This window comes from Apium graveolens, chromosome 9, assembly GCF_009905375.1.
Source record: "Apium graveolens cultivar Ventura chromosome 9, ASM990537v1, whole genome shotgun sequence".
In the NCBI taxonomy this organism is placed as follows: Eukaryota; Viridiplantae; Streptophyta; class Magnoliopsida; order Apiales; family Apiaceae; genus Apium; species Apium graveolens.
Genome location: NC_133655.1, coordinates 151768681 through 151781675, shown reverse-complemented (window position 1 = coordinate 151781675; position 12995 = coordinate 151768681). Strand labels below are relative to the sequence as shown.

Below are 12995 nucleotides of genomic sequence, written 5' to 3'. Positions count from 1 at the left end.
GATTTGGTACGTTGTAATAAAAGTTAAGATTGTGGCTTGTTTTCATACTTAGCCTGTTGCGATCCGTGGTTATGTAAAGCAGGGTCATTGCAAATAATATTTCTTATTCAGGTTTATATATTGTATATGTGCTGTGGACCCCAAACTTCTGACCCAGGTTTGGAGGGTGCCACAGGTTGGTATCAGAGCTACAGGTTATAAGTCACTGAAACAAGCCTAGATTGTCGGGATTGGGTAAAGGGTTAGGATCCGGAATAGGAAATAAAACGATAAGACGTCGTGAGGATGAGTGCGACTATATATTAAATCTTTGGCACGGTTCGTGTTGCGATTCGGGATTCTTAGCTTGCGATGTGATTTCCAGATAACGGCAATGGCAGATCCTGAATTCCCGATATCATTTGATCGTTTGGAGCTTTCCGTTCAAGGATCATCATCTTCTCTCAGATTGGATTTTCACCTTGTTCCTCCATTAGTATTAGTGGCATTACCTTCCGTTATGTCAGTTTCACCTCTTCAAGCTATTCTACGCTACTTTTCCACCTTTTGATATGAGATTACCTATGCAAGAACCTCCATCTGTTTATTCTTCTTTCACTGGACACTCGGCTGTGAGTGTATCTCTTTAGTTTACCCTATATCCTGTTCTATACCCCCAGTTTAGAACTTGTCCTATGAAGCGATTGTACCTACGAGGATGGATTCGAGAGTTAGAGTAAATGGTGAGCGCTTGAGTTATAAATAGAGGTGAGACGAAGTTTAGAGAGGAGATTTAAGTGTTTCAGGGGATAGCTGTTATCGGGTTAAAAGAAGCCCTTAATGACTAAGCCACCCGTGAATAAGTATGGGATAAACTAGATGAATTTTGAAAGAGTAAGAGAGAAAAGTATAAACCTGGGATTTTTGTGAAATTGAATGATGATGATATGATAAATGCGATATGTAAAGTAGTAATGTGATGTGATACGAGCAAGCTTTGTTCTATGAAATAGACTTATTGACTATTGGATAACCTGTTTAACTTAACTACTGCAACAGTAATGTCGGGAGTATCACCAGTATGGGAGCCTTGATGTGAAACTACGAATAAGATAATATGCAACAACAATTGAAGTTTTCGTTGATTAAGGAAGGCAAATAGACCCGATAAAGGAGATAAAGTAGATTGAAGTGAACGGACCTTTATGTGAATGTTTTTTTTTATTTGGTACTTTGTTATAGGTCAGAAGGACAACAACCAACTTATATAGTAAGGACAACCAGGTTTGTGATTTTCCAAACTTTTAAACAAGTTTTTGAAAAAGATTTTCTTTTACAAATTTCTAAAAGCCTTTTCGAATAAAATGATTTTTAAACATTGGTTGTCAAGTTACTATTTGAGTTTCTTGTTTGTTAGAAAGCCCGGATTACCTGGAAGGATGCTGTTTCAGACTTAGTATTGCTAATTTCGAGAACGAAGTAACCTATGATTATGAAGAAGTTGATTATTGCTAATAGTAAAGTGCAAGTATTGTTTGATAAAATTTACAACAGAATCAGCGTACGGAGTAACTATACATTTAATTACTAGGACTATCAGAATTCGAAGAATTCATTGATTTAACAAAAGCCGGAGCGTGATCAAAGAAGATTGGAAAGATTTCCAGACCTCTCTCAAAACAGAATATTATTAACAAAAGGATCGTTGTGTCTAATGGTATGTGGTTATCCTGCATTAAAAGAGAAATTTTGAAGTTACCTGGTAGGAACACCGTTATGATCGAATTGTTAAGGTATTATACGTGTAAGTGCGATATTAAAGATGCAAAACTTAGCTTGCAAAGACATTTTAAGCGGACTTTCTAAAGTTGACATATGACACAATTGGGATACGATCGAACAAGCTCGAAAGAAGAATACAAGTGAAATGTGGATGGTGACCAATGGTATCGTTCTAGTTTTCAATATTACAGTGCATATTCCTTTTCAATTCCTAAGAATGTATGAACTTCTTTCCTCAAGTAAACTCTTTTCTATGATATCGAAAAGAAGTATATTCCATTCCTTTCAAATTTATTTGCTTCCCTCAAGTCTTGCTTTCTGATTGGGACAAACAGTGTTATGGTGAGACACTTTATCGGGATGACGAAGAGTCGGGTGGGACGCCACCTAATCATGTGCTATATGCCATATGGTATGAAAAACTGGCCATCTTAAGTACCAATGTGGTTGTCTCATTCATATTCAAATCCTTGTTTCTTCTTTCTTTTCAACTCTAATTTCGTTGGACTTTAAATCCTTCTAGTTGTTTCGTTGTATTGCCGTTCTATCCAAGAGGTTTTCAAACAGAAATCAACGTATCCTGAATTAAGCGGATGAAGTTCCATCTACCTCTTATGCATGGAAAGGAAACACGGGCACATGACGAAAATTGCAAATCACTAGCCCAGTCAGAGATGCACTAAGAGTCAAGGGAATCTACTCCAATGAGGAATACGTCTCCAAGAACGAGAAAATGTGATGGCATGGATGATTAAGGGAATACCTTATGTGTTAAAGTTTTAAAAGATGTGAGAGAAACTTAATTGTTTATCTCTCAAGGCTTTGTTGATAAGATGAATTACCCTATTAAATTGATAAGATTGTAATTAAAGGACTAGCAAGTCAAGAACGTGTGGTTGTTAAATAAGTGAGTACCAATGGTGAAATTGAGATTCCTGGCAATAAGTTATGAAGGATTGATATCATGGAAGATAAGAGGATTTGATATTATTCTAAGGAAAGGATTAACTGTTAAAGCGTGATGTCCAGATAGACCGTCGTGACGAAAAGATAACTCTAAGGATGCCAAATGAGAAGGTGAGGAGATTCAGAAGATAAAAGAAGGTAACGAATTTGTTAATAATGATTACGGTAATCAAGATATGAGCAATGGTGATTATGGAATACATAAAAGTCGGAAGCAAACAAAGTCTGAAGATTTTATAGTAATTAAGGAGCTTCAAGATATGTTTTTGAATGAGTTATCAACATTTCCTTCGAATATAGAAATTGAGTTCGTGACTGACTTAGCACCGGAAATGAAGCCAGTGTCCAAGGCCTCGCACAGAATGGCGCCAGTTAATGTGAAGGAGTTAGCAAAATAACTACAAGAAATGCTAGAAGAAAAAGCGATTAGACCTAGTGTACCCCCTAAGGTGCACCGGTAGTAAATGTTAATAAGAAAGATGGAAGTATGTGATTATGCGTCGACTAGCAAGAACTCAACAAGTTTACTATCAAGAGCAAGTATCTGTTACCTTGATCCAATGATTTGTTTGATCAAATGAAGGAAGCAAAGTACTTTTATAAGACTAAATTAAGACTTGGTATTTCACCAATTGAAGATTAAACCTATAGGTATATCAAAGATAATTTTCAGAACCAAGTACTGTTCTCGTATTGTCATTTGGATTAACCAATATACCAGTGATATTGAACCTATGGACATAATCTTTAAGGGATATCTGGATAAGTTGTATTTGTGTTACTTAAATTCAATGGAGGACCATGCGAAGTATTTAATAACAACGGAGGAGTCGGAAAAGAAAGAAGTTGTATGTAAAGTTTACAAGGTGAAAAGTTTTAATGGTAAAAAGCATAAATAATTAGTGAGAAGGGGACTAAAGGAGATCCAGAAGAAATTAAAGTTACCATGAATAAGGAAGGCCAAAAGCACCAATAAAAGTAAGAAGTTTATATGAAATGGAGAAGGGTAAAGAAAGTTTTGCGGAGTTAAATGAAAGGATGGTTACAACACCTGCTGTATCACTTTGAAGGTATCAAGGAGATTTGGTAGTCTATGGTGATGCTTCTCATAAGGAAGTAGGATGTGTGTTGATGCAGCACAATAAAGTTATTGTATATGCACCCAGACAACCAAAACCTTATGAGCAGAAGTATCCTATTCATAATCCGGACTAACCGTAATAATATTTCTTTTGAAAGATTGGGAAACATGATATATATGGAGAAATGTGTAAGATCTATATGGACCATAAGAGTTGAAGTATGTATTCACGAGGAAAAGCAAAAATAGTGACAAGCGATAGGCAAAAAGGAGAGAACGAGCATAGAGTCTGCACCAGAAGAATTAACTATGGAATTTTGGAAGTTAGAATTGGAAGCTAAAGGTTATAATCCAAAAGAAGCAAGGATGTATAGTATGACGAGATGGAAAGAAAGAATAATGGATCACGATGTTAGCAGTTAGTAAGAGGAAATTTATGCGCCCAGGAAAATGATCACGATATCTCCAGATTTTCTTCCGGCACCTGGATGCTACAAGTAGAAGAATTAAGAAATAAAATCTCACAGGAAAACTCACAACATTAAGTATTTGAGTTATTGAAGAAATGCCAAGATGTACAGAAATTAAAGAAAAGTAATGATAACCAGGTATAAGAAGGATATGTTAAGACGGATTAGAAAGTGCTGGACACGTCAAATAAGTAAGGTGAGGTATTAGAGACCTAGTGGACAAGACAGACCAAAGAGTGGGCTTACAAGAATTGAATCGTAAAGTGTACCAATAATATTGATGGAGAAAATGAATGAAATTATGAGATTATGTACTGATTATCGGGAGTTGAACAAAACAACCAATAAGAATAAGTGACCCCTATAAAGAATTAATTACTTACAAGACCTAATTCAAGAAGTATGTTGTGTTTCGGGGATTAACTTAAAATCGGACCTGAGAACATATTAGAGGTTACGATTAAAATGAGTTATGAGTATTGCAAGCTCCGGTGATATTATGGGAAATAACAAGTGTATCAGTTGTTTATAAAGAATTAAGGAACATGTTGTATAAGGAGTACTCAGATAACTGAATTGTATTTATTGATAACATCTTCAGCTGTTCAGGAAACTATACATTGAGTCTTCAAGAATGGAATTTTGACTAAGATTAACAAAAGATTCTGAATTGATCCATGAACAACTACCTAAGCAAAGCTGTAGGGTAACATATGCACTATGCCGACAGAGAAGATTGGATGTAATTAAGACCACCGAGGAGTTAATAGAGAAATAGGAAAGTGTGGAATCTGAAGTTTAAATACTTAAAGGTGATAATACGTGGATATACGAAACTACTTTTCAGCCTTAACTGATGGAAAAAAATAAAAATAAGAAATGTTTAAATGTTTAGAAACCAAGTTGAAAACGAGCATCGTTTATCATCCTTAAACGAAGATTCAAAGTACGGAAGTGATTCAGGAAATATAAGATATGTTGAGAGATTGAGTTTTAAGAAAACACTGGAATGATTATTTATCATCGATGTCAGCTTTGGAATGCTACCTTGTCAAGCTTCATGCGAACGCGAGTGCAAATTCCCATTTTTATTGAGATAAAGTGAGAGAAAGGAAGTTGTTAAATTCTAAGTTAATTCTACACACCAAGAGCGTAGTGCTATTGGTTACAGCAGCTCGGAGTAGACAAAGAAAGAAGACGAAATTGTATTGAGAGAAAGTATGAGGATAGAAATAGGACCAGTAGTGTTAGTTAAAGTGTCGTCTTGAAAGAGATTGGATAAATCTAAGTAGAAGGGACATGTCAAGTCTTAAAATTAGTGAACCATTCGAAGTATTGATAAATATAGATAAAGTTATTCATAAGTTGACGATACCGGCACAACAGTGTGCACATATAGTGTGTTTAACCTGTTAATGTTAAAACGTTAAGTATCTGATTTGAATTAAGTGAGTGATTAGAAACCAATGGGCTCTTGTCCAAGTTTGTTCTGTATATAGTGATCGATCTAAATCCTTGATCGTTCAAGGCAATTCATTGAAAATGAGTGTATATCTATAGTAAGTACGTTTGAAATCCTTGAATAGGAGAGTCTACTTGGAAACTAGAGTCAGATATGCTTGACAAAAATCCTCACTTGTGTAAACTAGATAAGATTCTGAGGACATAATCTTTTTAAGGGGGGAAGGATATAACGACTCGTGTATTCTTTTTTATTTTTTTAATTGTGCAATTATGGAAATTATTAAATAAATAAGATATGTATGTTGGTTTTGACCGCTATGTGTTGTTAATTATTATCCATATGTGATTTATAGTGTACCGAGTTGTCCGTGCGATTAATTATGGGATCATATTGAATTATTTTCATTTTCAAAAGTGGATTTAGTGCAAATTTATTTACATAAATATTTTAAGAATATTTTCCTGATTTTCTGAATCTGTTTTAAGTATACCTCGGTTCGTTAAATGAGAAATACGGGTATAAATTGTGTTTCAGAAATTATTTTAAAATTATGAAATTTATGTTTTTATAAATTCCGGGATACTTATGATATTTTAAAAATATTTTCGTAATTTTCGGGGGTTGTTTTATTCGCACCTCGTTCCGTTAATTTCGAATTTCGGGGCAATCGGGCCTTAAAAACTCGTAATTATCCTTGCAAAAACACGTGTTAGTTTTTCAGAATAGGGGGGGCACGTGTTGCCTCTCATTTGCACCACCTGTCAACTAATAAAATAACAAAAAAAAAATAGAAAAGGGGAGCACCAAACACAAACACGCACAGGGGGGGTATCTCTCATCCTCTCGCCTATGTAATCAGCCGTTGTTCTAGTTCTTCGGGTTGCTGTGATTGCTTATTTCAGTTATCTGTTTTATTGATATATATATATATATATACCTGCTGTGTGTATATATCAGTTAAAGGGAGGGGGCTCATGCGTGAGGTTGTACTGTTGTTATATCTTCTGCCGCCTCTCGCCGGATTCCGGCGAGATGGTGGTGGGTTTGCTGGGATGCACGCGCGACGCGTGTGTGCGCGGTGGTAATGATAGTTCCTGTTGCTGTTTTGTTACCGATTAAATATTCGGTTTATTCGAATCTCTTGTAACGGTTTGAGTTAATTGCTGTGTATTGCATACAGTTCAAATGATTCTGTGATTTTAGCAAATTATGCAATAAATTTAGTTATTCGGATTTAAAACTATGGCGAAATTCCGACAGGAAATCCGTACGGGTACCGTCAGAATTATGCCGCCGTCAGCGATGAACTCGCTGAGCTGACGGAGAAATGGCAATGATGATTCTTGAGCCTAATAATAATTTGTAAATTTTATTTTTAAGATATTCGAAATAAAAGTAATAGTTAAATATTTGGTTTCGAGATTATTAGGTAGTGTGATTGGTAGGGACTAGAATTGTATTGATGGTATTGGTTGCGTTATCAATTGAATTTTGGATTACTGTGATAGTTTTGTGTTTGACGTCGATTGATGTTTCGACGGGTAGTCCGATAAACAAAGGAGACGCTGCCCGATTTCCGGAAGATTAACTATGGAAATACGGGAGCGTATTCGATAATTATCGGAGCGTCGAGTAAATATATATATGTATATTTTATACGAATTTGATTGTATGTTATGTTAAATGTTCTGTCCAAAACTCAGTAACCCTAATTTCGTAAAATGATGAGTATAAGTATTTTCTGAAAAAGAACACTGAATCGATTTCGAAAACGTGAACTCTAATTTTGGTTTGTGTTATTCTAATATGAATAATTACGAGTAGGATTTGAATATCGTTAGGTAAGAATTAGTATCGAGGATATGTCAAGCATACCTAGACGTCTAACGTAGGGTATTTTCGACCCTGTAGGATATAGTCGGGAACCTGAAAGTGGACGATGGACTAAAGATAACATAGTGGTCAGTCGACGAGCTCAATAAAGTTCCAACAGAAAGACCTGAATGTCAAAGTCGAATCCAATGGGATCTAGTGGTTGGACGTTAGAGCTTGAGCAGCAGAGTCGGCTCAGAGTTGATCAGTAATAGTTGTAAAGCCTTATAAGGCAAGTATTTCTAAACTTTTTTTTTAAGATATATTACCAATGTTTTCGAACTGTTTCATAACATGTTGCTATTATTAAACATAATTCTTGTTTTATAATGCAAGTGTTTTAAACTACTTACCCTTGAACCTTGATTCTTTCTTGATCTTGAGTCATAAGCCTTATTTTTTATAAACCATCTTTTGTTGATCCTCAGACACTAAACCATACAAATACAATACGACTCTTCAAAGATATAATTACCAAACACCAAACAATGAAAGAGAATGATTTGAAAACACAGAAACTTTTATACTCCAACCATTCTTAATAACATCAAAGTACCATATCTTGAAAAATCATTACTAGTCTGATACCTGATCCTTGTACAAACTGAGAACCATTTCTTATACATATCCTGATATACCCTTCAGATATCCATGAGTTTCCTTACGTTTTTATGCAAATGTTTAACCATCATCGATTATGATCTTGTTTTATTGAATCATATTGTTATCATATTGAACTGCTTTAGGATTGGATAGTTTTTATATATGTGGACCAGATTCGTGGTCAGACCATACCAATGGTCAAATTAGGCCAATGTGTGCCTTGGATCCGGTAATTAGAGCAGTGCTGTGTGCTTGCTCGGGGTTAGTGCGTGACTGATCAGCAGCCTAACCTTGGTTTTTAAAACTTGAAATGAATATCCAATTCTAATGATGAGTAAAAAGAAATTTGATTCCTTTGAATCATCATATTTAATCATTGTTTAACCTCAAATATCATTATTATGACTTGCTGAGCTAGTTAGCTCACCCTTGCGATTCTTTTATATATTTTACAGTTGAAAAGAATATGGATGTTAGTGAAGTTCCTCAGTCCAAAGTGCGGGCTAAGGTTCCAGTCGAGTTGAATCGAGCTAGCAGAAGCTTCAAGCGGTATAGAGATAGTCATATTGTAAGAATGATTTTATTATCAATTGTAAGTTAAATTAGTTGGGATTTGGTACGTTGTAATAAAAGTTAAGATTGTGGCTTGTTTTCATACTTTAGCCTATTGCGATCCGTGGTTATGTAAAGCAGGGTCATTGCAAATAATATTTCTTATTCAGGTTTATATATTGTATATGTGTTGTGGACCCCAAACTTCTGACCCAGGTTTGGAGGGTGCCACACGTTGGGTGTTAGCAAAAGGAATGTGGCAGCCTGTTTAGCAGGAAACTGAGAACAAAGAAGCATTACCATTTCCATGCAAGGTATGAAGATTTTCAAAGATGCTGGAATAGAGTAATGAAGCAGCATAAAGTTAGACTTGATAGGTTTTGTTTTATTATCCTGTCTTATTACCATGTAAACTTGGTGATATATAAACCAAGTGTAGCTAGTAGAACAAAGAACTAAGCAAACACATTTTAGGAGAGAAATAGAAAAAGCTGTACTTGTCAAGAATTTCTCTCTAGTTTGTTTGTTCAACTTGTAAAGCAGCTGTGAGCCAATTTGAGCTTCACAGAGTTCTCAAATCGATATATATATATATATATCTGGTGGATACATTCAAATCCACCAGAAAGTTTTAAAGACTTGTGTTTTTATTACTCTATCTTTGTGTTTGATTTATTTAATCCTTTCATTCCACACTTTGCAAATCAAAACACATATATATCTGTCGAGTTAAGAACTGTTTTTAAATCTTGAAAAAGAAGCTAGAATTACATTCAATCCCCCTTATGAAATTCTTGTTTTATTGTTAGGGAATAACAATCATGTTGCTACAGACCTTGGAGATGATCATCTTCCATTACATACTGATTCGCATGATGTGCCTGAGTCATCTACTCATGCTCGTACTGATCCTATGGCTACAGATATTGGGGATGATCGAGATCCTCCTATACATGATTCTGTTACTGATACTATTTTTGTTCATGTGCCGGGATCATCTAGTCACGTCCAACATGATCCTCAGATTTTGGATATGTTCCCCCTTTGATCTTGGATTGACTCCTACTCCCGAGCCTCGTACTGAGCAGTGTTGAGTGGTATTTATGACACTTTATAACGCTCCATTAAGCTTTGAATTGGTGTATTTGTAATCAAGTTGTTGGTGTTTTAATGTATTATCTAGTGTTTTTGCATTCAAGGCATTAATTCGGAATTCAGGTGAATTATCATTGATTTGATGCTAATATGGTGTTAGGATGGTGTCAAAGGAATAAAACTCATGAAGACCAACTCATTGCAGCAAGAAAAGAAGAAAAAGTAGATTTTCCAGAAGGTCGGCACGCCCGCGCTGTCATAATGTGCGGCCGCGCCCGAAGTACGGAGACACAGTGTGCCCGCGCTGATCAAGCGCACGGCCGTGCCATCGAGAAATTTAAATCCTGATTTTATTGGGCTTCTGATTGGAGGACTTCTGTTGAGTGGCATTTATGACACTTAATTATGCTCTAATAAGCTTTGAATTGGTGTATTTGTACTCGAGTTGTTGAGTGTTTTAATGTGTTTTCTAGTATTTTTACATTTCAGGCACTATTTAGGTAATCAGGTGAATTAGCATTATTTTGGTTCTAATTTGGTGTCCAGATGGTGTTGGAATAAAAGCACATGGAAAGCCGGCTCGAAGCAACAAGATTTAAGAAGAAATCTGAGTTTTTCCCAGAAGGATGGCGCGGCCGCGCGCTATCGCCGGGGTTCCAGAAATGCAGCGCGCCCGCGCTGTGATAGCGCGCGGCCGCACCGAGGCCGAATTTTAGAATCCTGTTTCTACTACAATTCTAAAAGGGAAGGCTTCCAGATTGTTGAGGGCTGCTATATATATTCATATTAGGTTGTTTTTAATATATATCAAGTCAGAGACAAACCAGAGCGCAAGGAGGAGACGGCAACAGACTTTTAGCACAATTCAACAAAGGCGAAGACGATCTAGTTTATTCTTCTGAATCTTTGTTTTGAGTTGTAATTTGGATGCTTGTTTCTTGTTTTGCTGAACCTATACTCTTGTTTGTACTTCTTTTTATTTATTCTATAAAGACTGCGTTTGCTATATCATGTTTTCATCGGAACCCACGTTGATGATGAGTCCGATTATGAGCTAATCATTATCGTGGGGTTCTAGCGGATTTATTTATGGATTTCTTTAGTTAAATTGTTTGATGCCTTAGTATGTGGTGATTGTATGATATCCTAGTATTGGTTGTGCATATTCGTCTTATGAGCATCGCAAACTTATAATATAGTGTGTTAATTCTTAATGAAGCGAAAGTGAATTTAAGGATTTAGAACTTGCCATGCTAGCATAGGTTCATGCATGTGTTATGCATGATTCATAGGTAATTTTAACCATCTTACTTGCCCTATGTAATCAAGATAGATAACTTGTTCTTAAACCGTTATGTTGTCAAATTCTATAGACATATAGGGTCTCAATATAATTGGTGCCTATTTAGCTTCTATCTCTTTTGTGGATGTCTGGTAGAATGGTACTCGTGCAATGAAAGTTGGCGTTTATTAGTTTCGTGTTTTCTGATTAGTGTCATCACCGTTGCATGCTAAGGTTAAGAATAATAAAGCTATTGAATGAAGTATTTAATAAAGTTAGAATCCCGTGTTTGTCATATATATCAATTTAGTCAATCATATTCTCGTAGTTTTAGTTGTTAGCGTAATTCTTAGTTATAAACAATCTCAACTTGTTATAGTCTTAGCATTGGATAATAACCATACATTGTTGCTTAGGTGCATAAATTAATTAGTTAACCAATACAGTCTATGTGGGAATGAACTAGAAAAGATTCTATACTACTTGCAAACTCGTATACTTGCGTGTATTATTAGCGCATGTATAGTGACTAACAAGTTTTTGGCACCGCTGCCGGTGACTGCAGTGTTAATTTATAGTTTATGTGCTTTCCATCAGTGGTCGTTAAAGTTCATTGACTCGGACATTGTTACTTATTTGTTCCTTGTCTGGTTTCAGGTACTCTAGCGAGGGTGTATGTATACGCGTTCGCGTACTCGTAAGAGAACACTGGATAAAGTCGAGGAAGAACTTGTGGTAGTTCGTCGGGAAGTTTCTGAGGAAGAAAAGAAGTTAGAGCCAATTGTAGTAGCTATGGGTGATCAAGCAGGAAATCCGAAGGCTTTGATGGACTATTCCAAGCCTAAGATTAATGACATTCAGTCTAGCATCATAAGGCCAGCCATCAGGGTTAACACGTTTGAGATTAAGTCGAGCATGATTCAGATGATACAGAACTCAGTTCAGTTTGGGGTTCTCCTATTGAAGACCCCAACAATGTGACACTTTCAAATTCAACAATGTGACTGAGGATGCTATTAAGCTACGACTCTTCCCATTCTCTCTGAGGGACAAGGCTAAGTGCTGGTTACATTCTCTACCAGCAGGGTCTATCACCACTTGGGAAGATCTTGCTTAAAAGTTTCTCACTAAATTCTTCCCCATGGCGAAGACTGCAGCAATTAGGAAAGCTCTTACTCAGTTTGCTCAACAAACTGGAGAATCTCTGTGTGAGGCTTGTGATCGATATAAGGAGATGTTAAGGAAGTGCCCACACCATGGCATGCCTGATTGGATGATTATCAACTGTTTCTATAATGGATTGGGTGCTAATTCTAGACCCATGCTTGATGCAGTATCAGGAGTAGCCTTGTGGGCTAAGAGCTATGATGAAGCTTATGAACTTATTAAACTGATGGCTGCTAATGAGTACCAGAATCCTTTCCAGAGACTGACTCAGGGAAAAGTAGCAGGAATTCTGGAGTTGGACGCAGCAACTGCTATCGCTGCCCAACTTAAGGCTTTGACAATGAAGGTGGACACTTTGGCTAATTATGGAGTTAATCAAATCACTAGTGTCTGTGAGCTTTATGTTTGTGCCCATGAGACTGATCAGTGCGTAATTTCTAGTGAATCAACTCAATTTGTGAGCAACTTCCAGCGATCGCAGCAACCTGTGCCAGCCACCTATCATCCTAACAAGCGCAATCATCCTAATTTCAGTTAGAGCAACACTCAGAATGCGGTTCAACAGCCTTATCAGTAGTATCCAGCTAAGCAATACAACCCCTGGTTTTCAGCAACCGCAGTATGCACCAAAACAACAACTCCAGCTGTAACAAGCTAATGAAAAATCTGAATTAGAGGAGT

General features: G+C 36.4%; 1 non-coding gene across 1 annotated transcript; it reads right to left on the bottom strand.

Annotated features, from left to right (window-relative positions):
• Window positions 1-12303: 12303 nt before the first annotated feature.
• Window positions 12304-12410, bottom strand: LOC141688648 (small nucleolar RNA R71). The gene has a single exon (XR_012562081.1). It is a non-coding gene; the product is annotated as a small nucleolar RNA R71 (small nucleolar RNA).
• Window positions 12411-12995: the final 585 nt, after the last annotated feature.